The sequence below is a fragment of the Dipteris shenzhenensis genome, chromosome 21, assembly GCF_047967505.1.
Source record: "Dipteris shenzhenensis isolate YYH24624 ecotype China chromosome 21, Dip_SZ_1.0, whole genome shotgun sequence".
Lineage (NCBI taxonomy): Eukaryota > Viridiplantae > Streptophyta > Polypodiopsida > Gleicheniales > Dipteridaceae > Dipteris > Dipteris shenzhenensis.
The window spans coordinates 13,316,886-13,332,333 of NC_141616.1; the positions used below are offsets into that span (position 1 = coordinate 13,316,886).

General features: G+C 42.0%; 1 protein-coding gene across 3 annotated transcripts in view; it reads left to right on the forward strand.

Moving 5' to 3' along the window:
* Window positions 1-15,448, forward strand: part of GR (glutathione reductase) — a 90,656-nt gene that overhangs the window by 27,750 nt on the left and 47,458 nt on the right. The window lies entirely within an intron of this gene.

A 15,448-nucleotide genomic window follows, 5' to 3' on the forward strand; every position in this document is an offset into this window, starting at 1 on the left:
ATATAAAGAAATATTGAAAGGGGCTTCACGGTGTTTGGCGCCAATCGGGTGCACTTGTCTATGTTTGTTGAGCAGGGGCATTCTAGCCTCCATCCCTTTTTCAGTGGTTTTGTTTGTGAATAAATGGGTAAATGCCCAAATGGTGATCATGCAATGGTTAATGGTTGTGATATATGCTTTGTGAGCTGTAAATAAGTGCTGAAGTGATTAAAGATTTAGCTCCACTGCCCTCTGAGTAATTAGAGGCCGGTTTCATTGGTTCCATTGCCGGGATACCACACACTCTTTCTCAAGAGGTGGGCCTCGGTAGTTTGGTGGAAGGATATCTTTGCTGCACTTTTTGACAACTGAATATTACAGCCATAAACATGGTGAGTACCCATGAGCAAGAGAGCTCCACAACTCCTCAAAGGAGAAGGCAAGAAAGCCTTAATGATCCAGCTAGTGTACAGCTGTAGGGAGCACAACAAATGCCTTTTGAGCAAGCCACACATGAAGCTACAACTCAGCTCAAGGGTGGTACTGGTTCTAGCAGTGAGTGATGCTACTATGTTGAATGCGCAGCTTGCAATTGTAGTGACTGCTTTGACTCAACTAACTCAAAACTTGGCTTAGATTGTGCAAACAAATGCCAAGAAGAAGAAGAAATCAAGAAAGCACAAGCACGGAAAGAGTGAGTACACACATGCATCAGCTTCTCATGGCGGACAGCACACTCATGCATTAGTTTCCCATGAGGGACAGCCATAAAAAATGACTTAGAAAGTGACTTCCAAGAGAGAGGAATCCCCCATAAGAGCACTTGAGAAAGAGTTACAAAAAGTACAGCCAGCACAAGGCCTTGGTTTGGGTACTTCTACTCCTCAAAATAATAATGTGCAGTCCATAAATGTGGCTCAGCCACCTCAGCCATATTTGAGGCAACAACCTGAATATTTTGGTACAGATTCTATCTTTGATGCTATGTTGATTTCACCGCCAACTGGGCATAGAAAGCAAGCCATGTATGACAATGTGGGAACACAGCCAGGCATGCAAGCCACAGCACATGCTCCCATGCCTAATGTTCAGCCAAGCATGGCTCTCCCTAGTGAAGGGAATGCTGCAAAAATACAGCAATCTTTGGGACAGCTAACATCAAATGTATATAAAGAATTTAAGGATGGTGGTTCTCATGTCAAGTTTGAGACATATAATGGAGTACAAGACATGTACAAAGCCCTCACATTCCTTCAATAGTTTGATGCTGCATTTCTTGGGGGTTTGTTTACAGAAGCATCCAAGATGAGGAAGGTTGCACTTCAGTGGTACACCAACCTTATGCTTCATGGAGATGCACCTGCTACTTGGCTGGAATTTAAGCAAGTGTTCTCTTTTACTTGGCTTACTCCAACTTTTGAAGTTGAAGTACTTTCACACTGGCATGACTTGTTATACAAACTTTGCAAGAATCTTGATGAGGTTTTGGAATGTTTTGTTGTCATTGAGCTCTTACAAGCATGTTTCTTTGAAAGAGCAAATAGAGAGGTATTGTTGTGGATTGCCTAGTGAGCTACGTGATTATTGCATCAAAACCAAGGTGGGTTCTATGACTCAATTAATTGAGAATACAAGGACAGCATATGCATGGATGTAGGAGAAGAATTTGGGCTTTATGAACAGCAAGAAAGAAGACAGCAAACGGGCTGCCAAACACTAGGATAAGAAGGACATCAAATCTGAAAATAAAAATTATGGCAAACCACCATTTCAAAAGGGAGGAAAAGCCCAATTCAAAGCTGGTCAAAGGCATGGACAGCCTAATAAACAGCCCCGTACCAAGTTATCTGATGAAGAGAAAAAGTCACTCATGGAGCAAAACTAAAGCTTTATATGCAAAGGAGAGGGACATGGCTCTTATGATTGCCCATCCAAGAAAAGAGACAGGTCAGATGATAAGAATGATGATAAACAGGCTGATCAGAAGGGCAAAAGGCCTGAACCTTCCGCAGGACTTCTTCCAGATGTGATTGGGAGTTTGCCACATGCACATGTTGAAGAGGAAACGAAAAAGACTGAGATGTGCAGAACATGGGAAAAAATAAAAAATCAGAATTGTTTGTTTTTCTTTGATTCTTGGGCAAAGACGAATTTCATAACTCCTGATATGGCAGGAAGGCTTGGCATCAAGCTTGAGGAAATGGGGCTATCCGGCATGTGTGAGTGATATGGCCAACCTTGAACTCAACACACCTGTCACTCCTATCATTGGCAAGTTGAGGATGCATATCCAGGGATATCAGGATGCAGAGGACTTCTACATTATGCCTTTGCTAGACTGTGATGCTTTGCTTGGGATGCCTTGGATGTATAGGGTGGGGGCTGATGTGCAGATGAGAAACAAGAAGATTTCTTTAACTCACAGAGGCAAAAATCATGTACTTGATGTAAAGTTGAAAGGGGAGTTCATCGCTGTAGTGTCAGCTTCTTGTATTTCCAATGTAATAAAGCGTCATATTTCAGCGTACTTGATTTTTATCGAAGAGGACAGCCAACCAGTTCAGGAAGGCTCTACTCTTTCTGCTTTAGATAGAGAAAGGGCTGCTTTTATTTCAGATTTTCAGGATTGTTTCTTAGATGCACTTCCTCAAGAATTACCTCCCAAGAGGCGCGAGGATCATTAAATTGATATAATTCCAGGAAGCTCACCGCCTAATGTACCTCCCAATTGTGTCAGTAAGGCACAACAGGAAGAGATAATGTCACAAGTGAAGGAACTTTTGGAAAAGGGATTAATACAGCCAAGTAATTCTCCTTACTGTTTTCTTGTGTCGCTTGTGCAAAAGAAGGATGGTAGTTGGAGAATGTGTATTGATTATAGGGCTTTGAATAAAGTCACAATTAAGAACCGTTTTTCATTTCCACGCATTGATGATATATTGGATCGGTTGGAAGGTTTCTCAATGTTCAGTCGTATTGACCTTAAAAGTGGATACCATCAGATAAGGATACGGCCTGAAGATGGCTACAAGACTGCCTTCTGCACTTCATTTGGCTTATATGAGTTCCTTGCGATGCCTTTTGGTTTGAGTAATGCACCTGTCACTTTCAATAGAATGATGGACATAATTTTTAGAGCACATAGAAAGTTTGTGGGCACTTTCTTCGATGACATCATTGTGTTCTCTAAAAATGACAGGAGCACAGGAAACACCTCACTATTGTGTTTCAAGAGTTGAAAAGACACAAGCTGTTAACAAACACCAAGAACAGTGAGTTCTTTATGCATAAGATTCATTATTTCGGTCATATAGTATCAAAGGATGGAGTCAAGATGGATCCTGCAAATGTTGAGGTCATAAGGAGTTGGCTAATTCTGAAAAATCTGCATGAAGTCAGAAGCTTCCTTGGGTTGTGTTCATACTATCGGAGGTTTATGAAGTACTTTGCAGAAATTGCTTCTCCCTTGCATGCTTTACAAAAGAAAGCTGTACCGTTTTGGTGAGGTTTATGAAGTACTTTGCAGAAATTGCTTCTCCCTTGCATGCTTTACAAAAGAAAGCTGTACCGTTTTGGTGGGGACCAAAGCAGAATGCAGCTTTTGAAGAGTTGAAGCAAAAGTTGTGTTTTGAACCCGTTATTATCTTGCCAGATCTTGCAAAACCCTTTCTTGTAACTTGTGATGCATGTGGGAACAACATAGGAGGCACTTTGATGCCAGGATGGCAGAGTGGTTGCATATGAGAGTAGAGTTCTCAAAGATGCTGAATTGTACTTGCAGACGTGCGAGAAGGAAATGTTAGCAGTGATCCATGCTTTGACCACATGGAAACATTACCTTCTTGGAGCTGATTTTTATGTGCAGACAGATCATCAGTCACTTAGATTTTTTCTCACATAGAGAAAATTATTTGAAAAGCACATGAGATGGGCTAACTTTCTCTCGATGTTTCATTTTCAAATTGTACATGTGCCGGGTAACAAAAATGTCGTGGCTGATGCACTTTCCACGAACAGCTTGAAGCAGAAACTCAGTGTTTCAGCAGTGAGCATTGCTTACAATAATGTGTTAGATGTGATGAAAGATCAGTATGTTAATGATGCTGATTTTTCAACTATTTATGATCAGCTTTTTGATGGTTAAAGACATGATCAGTATATGTTGAAAGAGGGTTTCATTTTGATGCATGGAAGACTCTGTGTCACTGATCAGATGCAATAGAAAGTCATAATGGAAAGCCATGCTCCTCCATATGCAGGACATAGGGGAATTACAGCAACAATTACAGGAGTGGAGCAATACTTTTATTAGCCATCTTTGAGGAAAGATGTGGAAGAATATGTGAGAACATGTATGGTTTGTCAGAAAGCAAAGTTTGCCAGGCAGAAGGCACCTAGGTTGTTACACCCTTTGCCAATTCCCGATAGACCATGGCAAAGCATAGCTATGGATTTTGTATTTGATCTTCCATGTACTCCTACTGGACATGATGGATTGTAGACAATAATTTGCAGGTTTAGCAAACAAGCCCACTTTGTGCCAGTAAGAAAGAAAATTACAGTAGATCAAATGGCCAAACTGTCTCTGCAGCATGTCTTCAAGTATCATGGGATGCCTGAATCCATAATTAGTGATAGAGATTCGAGGATGACTAGCCTTTTTTGGAGAGGGTTGTTTGAAAATATGGGCACTACGCTGAAATTTTTGTCATCTTTTCACCCTCAGTCCGATGGACAATTTGAGCAGGACAACTCTATCATCTTGGATATGTTTAAATGCTGTCTCAGGCCACAAAAGCAAATGGGAGCATTATTTGTCTTTGCTGGAATATGCGTACAATAATATGGTGCACACATCCACAGGTAAAGCACCTTTTGAAATAGAAGGTGCTAGGAAGAAACCTCCCATTTTGCATACAAAAGAGAAAATCTTCAAAGTTGATCGTTTTGTGGAAAGCCTTGAAGAGGCTTACAAGAAGATCAAATATGCTTTGCAAAGAAGTCAAGACAAGCAGAAAAGAGCAGCAGATAAGCACAGCAGGGAATTGGTATTCACAGAAGGTGATTGGGTTTTGCTGCGTTTTTAGAAGGCAAGGCTGAAAAATAAGAAAGGCAAGGAAAGGTTGTACACAAGTTGAACATGCGTTACTATGGTCCTTTCCAGGTCTCTGAAAAGATAAACGAGGTAGCTTATAGGCTGAAGTTGCCTCTGCATTGGAAAGGAAAGGTTGTACACAAGTTGAACATGCGTTACTATGGTCCTTTCCAGGTTTCTGAAAAGATAAACGAGGTAGCTTACAGGCTGAAGTTGCCTCCGCATTGGAAGATACATAATGCCTTTCATGTGAGCTTGTTAAAGCAATATCATGGAGATGTTCTCGAGGATTTATCTGATGAGGTACAACCTGAAGTGGAAAAACATGATGAAATTTTGGTCCCAGAGCAGATTTTGGCACACAGAGATAGAAAGCTCAAAGGTAAAGTTATCTGTCGCTACTTGGTAAAATTTCAAAATTAACCATCACTCGATGCGAAATCGATGGAGGAAGGTGAACTGGCAGATTCACCTGGGTTATTGTGGCTTTACCTTGATGCTTTTCAGTTAGAGCCGACTGCAGTCCGAGCTTCTACAGGTAGTTTAGCACAGCGAGCGTCTGGAGCATTACCTGGTGTTCGAGAGGGAGCTAGCACCTCCACTCCCTCAGTACAGACGGGCTCACTGTGATTTCATGAGGTTGCTTGATGACACTGTATGTTTCATCCAAGATACTGAGCTGACAGTATTTCTGCTGTGAGACTTCATGATATTGATGCATCTTGACTATTGATCGCCAAGGATCACACAGATTTTGAGCAGTGTATATGGATGGATGCATACCTCTCCTGGCCATATTTTCACTATCTCTGTATACTATAGTTGCGGCTTTCTTGTATACTCTTTCATGGTGTATTTCATTTTTGGGGCAGCAAACTGTGGTTTGTTGTTTCAAGAGAGGGGTATGTCATGAGGGCGTGAAATTCTAAGTACTTTAATGTACTACAAGACCGTGACAACTTTGGTTTTAAAAGTCCAAGCGTGGACTTAATAATGTGTAATTAAATGTAGCATGGTGCCTAGCACATAAGCGTAATTAATCCCTAGGGCCAAAGGCATTCCAAGGAATTAAAAGAGTGGTTGTTGAAAAATGATGACGTCACATTTTTAATGGGCTCCCTAGAGGGCCATGTACCTTCAATGGCCCCCCTAGAGTTCCAAGTGGCTCTAGTGCCTTCTACATGCTCCTTTGCCATTCCTGGACCTTCCTGGGCCTTCTAAACTTCACATGTGTGGTTTTCTCTCTCATCTTCTCCCTTTGTTGAGATTTTGGACTGGTTTTTCAGCCTTCTTCAGCTGAATTCCGTTTCTTTTCATAACTCCTCACCCGTTTGGATTCCTCGACTTCCGTTTGGCCCGATGGCTTTGCCTCTGCCTCCCCTTCGCAGTGATATGCTTTTCCTTCCATGCGTTTGGCAGAAGGGCAGAGTTGAGCACTTCTTTTGCCGGTCGAATTTGCAAAAGTTGGTTTTTCTGGACCTTCTTGCTTCTACAGCCTCTTGGGCCTCTCCTCTTGCAAAGCTATAGCTTTCTGTGGAATTTCGAGTGGTCCCACGCGCTGGTTGATTGGTTTTTCTCAGTTTTGGAGGACATTCCGGCGATGAAACTTCTCCAATGAAACTTCTCCAAAACCTTCTCAATGCATTCCTCTTTGAAGCACGCTTCTTTTGAGCCCAAGAACTCCCACTTCTTCGCGATGGAAGTGCTTCTTTTCACATTTTTCAGTGGAATTCTTGCTGGTCTGCTCTTGTAAATGCTCTTTCTTCATGCCTTTGCACTTCTCTTTGGCTGAGAATGCAATTGGGCATTGGCTACTATGTCTTCTTGGTGATTGAGGACTTGGTTCGAGTTTTCAGGGCTTGATGAGTTGTGATTTTGCTGCTGCAATTTCTTTTGCCATAAGCTATTGGTTGGCCTCGTGTGTCGCCTCTTTCTTGGTTCACAGGTGCCTAGGCAGTGCTACATGAGTCATTCTTTGGTTGGGTACTTTGCTGATTTTATTTTGGAGCTTTGAAAAGCTTTGTGAATGCCATTTGGGAACCACTCAAAGAGAGTGCAGCTGGGGTGCAGTGTGATTGCATTTGAGTGCGTCTTTTCACATTTTTCGGTGGAATTCTTGCTGGTCGGCTCTTGTAAATGCTCTTTCTTCATGCCTTTGCACTTCTCTTTGGCTGAGAATGCAATTGGGCATTGGCTACTATGTCTTCTTGGCGATTGAAGACTTGGTTCGAGTTTTCAGGGCTCGGTGAGTTGTGATTTTGCTGCTGCAATTTCTTTTGCCATAAGCTATTGGTTGGCCTCGTGTGCCGCCTCTTTCTTGGTTCATAGGTGCCTAGGCAGTGCTACATGAGTCATTCTTTGGTTGGGTACTTTGCTGATTTTATTTTGGAGCTTTGAAAAGCTTTGTGAATGTCATCTGGGAACCACTCAAAGAGAGTGCAGCTGGGGTGCAGTGTGATTGCATCTGGACAGCCAATGGAATTGCACTCGGAAAAGAGAATGCCTTTGGATTGAGTGTATGGGTTAAGTGCACTTATGTGATGGCGTTCTATGCTTGAAAGCCTTGCAAAGGCTCAGTGTAACTGGGCTGCGTGCTCAATTGCAGGGAAGGTCTCCCAGATGCAACTTGTACTCATTTCACTGTGAAATATAAAGAAATACCGAAAGGGGCTTTGCGGTGTTTGGGGCCAATCGTATGCACTTGTCCATGTTTGTTGAGCAGGGGCATTCTAGTCTCCATCCCTTTTTCAGTGGTTTTGTTTGTGAACAAATGATCATGCCCAAATGGTGATCATGCAATGGTTAATGGTTGTGATATATGCTTTGTGAGCTGTAAATAAGTGTTGAAGTGATTAAAGATTTAGCTCCACTGTCCTCTGAGTGATTAGAGGTTGGTTTCAATGGCACTCTATGAGGAGATATCTAGTAGAGTGTGGATAGTTAGAGGAGATCATGAGCACTATTGGGGTCAAACAAGAATGGCCACTTTCACCAACTCTGTTTGGCCTCTACATAGATGAGCTCGAGACATTTATGGAGACACTATGCTCGGGGGGGGGGATGCTCTCTCGTTGGCTCCTTGATTTGGATCCTTCTGTATGTAGATGATGTTGCGCTATTATCGTATGTCACAAAGGGCCTCCAAAGACACTTGGATGCGCTATAGGCATTCTGTGAGTCGCATGATTTGAGGCTCAACCTTGATACAACGAAGGTCATGATTTTTAATACATCTTGAGCAGCTAAGCATAGCGGATGGTTCACTTTTGATGGATTGCCCGTGGAGCTTGTTTCATCTTACACTTCACAGTTCTCTTCTTTGGACCTATTTTCACGATGAGACCAACGATGCAGATCTATTTGATAGAGAATATACTTCGTTAGCCTAGTTGGAGAGACAGTGCTTCCACTCGCACTTTCAAGACCATTAGACCAAGGCTTTCCTTTTCGACTCCTTGGTCCGGCCATGAGGCATGTATGGCAGCCCTTGTTGGGGGACGGATCTCTCAAATGTAGACTGGGCTAGGGTAGAGCGTCTCCAACAATTGATGCTATCGCGGATGGTATGGAGTAAGCCATCAGCTTCCCACCAAATCGTCCAGGCTGATTTTGAGTCATCTCCACTTAGCTTGATGCAGCCTTTCAGGTCGTCATATTTTTATGAGAGTACAATGAATGCACCTAGAGTACCATGGCTAGTACTATCCTTCTCCATGGCCCTAGCATCTGAGGGTGATCAAAGATACTGGTATGCGTACACATGTAGGTAGTTTGAGAGATTGGGACTTCACATGGACAGACTACCCCTCTTCTAGTACAGCATTGATGCGCTATTTCTCCCACCCGGATATCACGAGGTCAACCATGTCATATGCGAGGACCTTCTACAGCTACACACATTCAGTTCCTAGTTGGCATTGAGTGAGCTCCCAATGAAGCTCAGCTTCTATAGGGATCATTGCTTGCGCATCGCCGATGAGGGCTTTATTGATTCGCCAAGATATACCTAGATGCACCTTCCCCATTCATTGAGGATTGCTATTGGATACTTTTGGCTTTCATCGCATTGACTCCCCATTGAGAGTTGGTGAGTTGAGGGAGTATCCAAAGAGAGGCCAATATGTGCCTTGGTTAATCTACATGAGATCGAGTCAGAAGAGCGTTTCATCTTCAAATGCCTTGTGCATAGTCACATGAAAATTTGTTTCATCTTGTTTGAAACCTCGAAATGCTAAATAGATGAAACATTTCAAAATGGGATAAAATGCTCTCAACGAAGCCTTTGTTTCGCCCAAATCAAAATACACGTTTTTTCTGAGATTTTTCTAAGTTTTGACTTGTTCCTTGTTCACTCTAACTTAAATACACCACATCTTATTTGCCCATATAAGGGTATATATTAAGCATGAATTCGAAACCTATCCATTTCGCCCGAAAAGTCCAGAACGGATGAAACATTTCTTGGGACTATGGCCATGTATACCACGAGATCCACAGCCGCGACTATTGTCTCTTCAGAGACAGCTTCAGACTCCTCTCTTGTTTCCTCTCTTATCTAGATCATAGATACGTGGCCGCCTTTATCTATCCATGAGGAAATTAGGCACATAGAGCGCTTACTTAGATCGCGGAGGTTGGGCTTGGATACACAAACGGACTCACCTAAGAGTATGATTACATAGTTCTTTCAACCAGACCATATAGATCACCACATCACGGGTAGTCGACGAGGTAGAGGGCCAAAGCTAGCTACAGACTCGACAGAGGGCAACTGCAGAGATCGTGCTTGGGGACTTCTCTTCTATGTTTAGGATCGGGGCACGACCGACTAGTATTACTATGGCCCTTGTCAGACATAGAGCCACCCCCAAGAGGCCATGTCAGATTGCATCCACAGATAGCCGCCAACGTTCTATCTCTAACCTCTTACTAGAAGAAGTCCCTTCGGTTAATTGCTCAAAGAAAAGTAACCATCTTTCTAAAGAAGATGAAACTCTTCTTAAAAAATTCCATAGGAATTTTGTCATTTCTTATATGGACAAATGTTCCAATAACTTTGTTTTTATTTGCAAAAAGTTTTACTTAGAATGTCTTTTGAGAGAAGTGAACTCGTCTGCTAAAACTTACGCCCTTGCCTTAGTTTCTCAAAAGGATTTGATCTCAAAACATCAGAGTTTTTGCAAGTCTTCTGGGTTTGTTTGCAATCCAAGTATACCTTTTCTTTGTGTTGCTTGGAAGTTTCACAAAACTTCAAAAAAGCCAAGATTTATTGCAGCTGCTTGTGAGACTACTTTGACGGATGTCGATGCAAAGTGCTAAAAGTTGAGAAAACAGTCTTATGCTTTGACTTTTAATGGCTGAAATATAAAGATCATGACATAGGTTCTAAAAAGAAAAGATACACAAAGGTAGTAAGTGTGGAAGATGTTTGCTCTTGGATAGATTTTCTTTTAGATAATCTTTACATCACAATAGGCGATTCTTTGTTTCAACAAATTATAGGAATCCCCATGGGCACTAATTATGCCGTCTTTGTAGCAAACTTTTATCTTTTCACTTATGAATTTGAGTTTTTGCAACGTCTTATGTCTATCAATACCTGCCCTATCATTTTACATAAGCTTAGCCAAGTTGGGCGTTTTATAGATGATTTATTTGTACCAGATGTTCCTAACTTTCAAGACTTTATGTACAAAGACACTAGTGCTTTTAGAGAAGGAATCTATCCTCGTGACTCTTGGGAATTGAACTGCACTTCAAGAGGGGATTCTTGTGTTTTCTTAGATCTTAGACTTTCTCAATCTACCATAGGATTAGAGGTTGATATATACGATAAACGTGAACAACTTGAATATAGTGGTTTACACATTATAAAAATGCCTCACATTGACTCAAACATTTCTGATTTGGCAAAATATGGAGTCATTTCTTCCCAATTCCATAGATTTTCCCGCCTTTGTACAACTAAGGAGTCTTTTATCACTCAATGTAGTAATTTGATCACTTTACTATTACACAATTTAGAAATGTATTTTTGCCTCTTTGTAGAAACAATACATAAGTGTAAAGGGCCATTTAGCTTTTTATGTTTTAAATAAGAGTGAGAGTGAGAGTGAGGGAGGGAGAGTTGGGGTCATGTAAGGAGAAATTGGTCAAGAGAAGGCGAGAGAGAGCATGTTGGGGAAGGAGAAGGATGAGAAAAGGGAAAATGAAAGAGAAGAAAAAAGAGGTAAACAAAAGCTTATATGTAAAACAAAAGGAAGACATACTTAGCAAGCAAAGCAAAACTTATGTCGTCATCAGTGCCCAAGCATAAGCAGCTATATTGGGTTTCTAAAGACCCGCGGAGTCTCTTGGGCAAACCCAGTGCTTACTAAAATACGTCAAATAAACAAAAGAGAAAGGAAACAAGAAATAAAGAAGAAAGGAAGCAGGTGACTAAGCAAAAATAAACAAGCAAGTCAAGAAACAAAATCTTCCAAAAAACTGGAATCTCTCTCTCTCCCTCTCTCTCCCTCTCTCTCTCTCAATTAGAGACCTAGTAACGCAGAAATTGCTACAAAAGATTTGACTAGATCAAGGAACAATCAACCCGACAGACAGATACACAATGCATAGACATCTTGGGGAAGACATCTCAATGCGTAAAAGGCATTTAATCTGCAAAATAAGAACCAGCTCACATGATTTAGAGGTGGAGAAGGGCAGGTGGGAAAAGGATATGCAAAATCTATCCTGCAGGGGCAGTGGAAGATGAGCAGCACATACTCATGAAGTGTAGAGCTTATGCACACATCAAGGAAAAGTAAGATGGCAGCAGGGGTAATCTGAAGAAATCTACTGGCATAGCCAGCTCCAAAAGCTTGAAGCTACCTAAAAGAAGTCTTGAACAAAGTTCTTGGCCTAGCATTTCTTTAATTGGATGTAAATGACCAATACTTGTTTAACAGTGGTCACCAGTCCCATTGATCCTGAAGGTCTCAACATGACTTAAGTACAATCATATCATATAATATCTCTCTCTCTCTCTGTCTCTCGTTTGCACTTGTTTTCCCTGCACCTGAACCGGTTTTCCCTGCACTGGGATCCCAAGAAGATTCGATGGCAGAGTCCGCAGCCTCAACAACGAGATCCCCTCTGAAATTCACAGTTGTCTACCCCTCTTTAAGAGGAGATAAGCTTCCTGACTACAGACCACAAATGGTATGGTATACGCGAAATCAAAATAAGCCATAACCCGAGGACGGGGTAATCAAATGGATCTGGGAGTATGTTGTCTCTGTGCCAACATGGACTTAGGTAGTACAGAATGTGTGTGTAGAGTAGCGGCAAAGCTTCGCTTGTACTTGCATAAGGCTAGGAATAATCTCTGGTAGGAATCCTCAACATACAAGTTCTATTTGCGATTCTTACATGCGAGTTCTACATGCAACTCTTACATGTGATTCCTACATGCGAGTTCTACATGCAACTCTTACATGTAAGTCCTATATGTAATTCCTACATGCATGTTCTACTTGCAACTTCTACTTGCAACTCTTACATGCAAGTTCTATATGCGATTCCTACATGCATGTTCTACATGCGAGTTCTACATGCAACTCCTACATGCAATATGCAGCGTTTGAGTTCTACATGCAACTTCTACATGCAACTTGCAACTGCTACATGCAACTCCTATATGCAAGTTCTACATGTAGAGAGAGAATGTCTTACAATTCCTACATGCAGAGAGAGAAGTTGTCCAACTTAAATACCCCATAATATAATAAAGCCCACACTCTTTGGGGCATTGTGTTGAGTTCTACTTTGGTATTCCAAGCAATTGTCTCAAGTGTCCATGCTTCCTTGCACTCCACGTCCAAAAGCATGTCCTAACCTTGCAACTCCTCATCCCCTCTGAGACAACCTTGCAATTCATCCTCTCCCTCTCCTCCTCCTCCCTCCTCCTCCCTCCTCCTCCGTGAGAGTAGGTGGAGGGTCTAATTCCCATTCTGGCGATATTATCAATGTTTCAAAGTCCTCTATATCTTGTGTTGAGAGGGATGTAGAGTCATTCTCTTGCTCTATCGCAAACCCAATTATTATGGCCAATAGATGGGCAATGTAGCTTTTGTCATTATGGGTAGTGGATACATAATTGGTTAGTAGCAAGGATATGTGTTAGCCCAATCTTGTAGTTTTGCTCTACCAAGGAGTGTAAGAGTTTTTATTGACATATAGTTTGAATGATTGAAAATGTCAGCCAAAAACTTAGCTGCCTCTTTGCATATGGGGTCCAGAATCATATCATGGCGTATTCCCCCGCTTTGTGACCTTGTGTTAGGTGGGAATAAATCGAATTTCAGAGAATCTTGCATCCAAATGTTTCTTAGCATTTACAGAGAATAGCACCTCCTTTACAAGAATCTGTCAAATTCATGCTTCCTCTATGGACTGGCAAGTCATGCAGTTAAAAACTGCCCACACAGGAGATCTAAAGCCAAGCCCAAGGATCCTCCTACACCTAATAACCCCAAAGAGACTGAGAAATGGATTCTCAAGGTTCCTGCCACTATTGAAAAGTCCCTTCCTCTAAGTGAAGGTGCTGCCAAGCGCACACTCTCTCTGGACAAAGGTAAATTGAAAATAGCTGACTCTCTAGTGCTGAACAGTACCTTTGATTCCTTGGCTGATAGTGAGACAGAAGAGTGGATTAAAAAAAATCAGAATAGGGATTTGGATGCTTAAGTAGAGCCAGGCTGGTCAAAAGACTTTGAAGAGGACATCAATAGAGATGATATGATGACCTCTTCTAGGATTAGTGAGGAGGACTTAGAAGATGACCAAGACATTGTCATTGCTGGTGAAAAGGATATTTTGGTACAAGGAAAGACCTTTACTCAAGTGCAAAGTAAGAGAAATCTCTCCCAAGGTAGTTTTTTGTTGTTCAAGAGAGGCTCCAAAGACTTTGACCTCTTGTAAGGTAAGAAATGTAGGAGAAATATTATTGGCTTTTAGCCAAGAAGCTACCTCTTCTGCTCTACCAGAGTCAGTGAGGCCTCTCACATTGAGGGACAGAATGGCTATTGATTTATTTACTATTATTTCTAGGCCCCTTTCTGGCCCTAGGGTTGGGGCTATTGGACTTATTCTAGTCTTACAAAGGTATATATTTCACTAGCACAGCCCCACTCACCATAGGGTCCATCATGACCTTCACTCTTAAGCTTCCAGTATGTGTTGTATTAGTCTAGACTTGACATTGAATCAGATTCGACATGATGATGATGATGATGTAGATGTTATGACTATGTAGTTCTGATGTTATTATGACTATGTAGTACTTAGCTTTTAGCATGGGTGATGATGCTCCTTTTAGGAGCTCCACCCTTTCAGCTTGTTGTATCAAGTTTCTCACAGTCTCATAGACCCATTGGTCTTCTAAAGACTCTAATGAACTTTCTTTCTTGCTTTCTTTCTTTCTTTGCATGCATGTCTGAGTTTTGAGATTATTATATTAGCACTCAGCAAGGGCCTTACCCTACTGCTTCAGCCCACAGTGGCTTTTATGAGTTAATTTATTGATTATACTTTGTCTCATAGGCCCGCAGGCCTTCCGGAGTCTGTATGTATGTATGGTAATGTATTGTTTCAGGTCCCATAGGCCGATTTTTGGTCTTCAGAGGACGATAATATATTCTTCTTCTTCTTCTTCTTCTCTCTGCTTGATTTGTATCAGTTTTCTATCAGTCTCGTAGACCCATCAGTCTTTCGAAGACTTTAATAAACTTTCTTTCTTTCTTTCTTTCTTTCTCTCCTGTCGTAGCCCCTCCGCAACCCTCTCCCTCGTGTCGCAACTCCATCGCCCTTGGTTCTTTCCGGACTTGCTTGCTCTCCCTCTCTAGTTCCATCTCCCCTGCCCCTTGCCTCTGTGCCTCCAATTGCAGATCCTCCCCGATCCTTCCACGACCTTGCGTCCCCCCATTGCCCTCTTGGACCTTATTGGATGCTGCTGAGCCTGCGACGCTTACAAGACCAGCTCACCTACAGCCATGTAGCGAATCTGAAAGAGCAGGAAAGTGTAGGATTGCATGACCTCAAGGGTTTGCTTGGGGTCCCCCTAGTTCAGTGTGGATGCCACCCTATGACGACCGGTGGTTGCATTGAGGAAATTCAATTGCAACCCTATCACCACGTGTATGATAAGAGGAGGCTGCACCAATTCTCAAGTGTTGTTGCACCACACAAGTATTGAAGGCCGCATGCAAAGCAATGGAGGAGCTAATAGCAGACAATGATCCTCTCAAAAAGAAAATGACAGCCATGAGGGCTTCACATGGGAAATACGAGAAAATTGTGGAGGAGAGATGCTAGATCGAAAGAGGTAGTGAG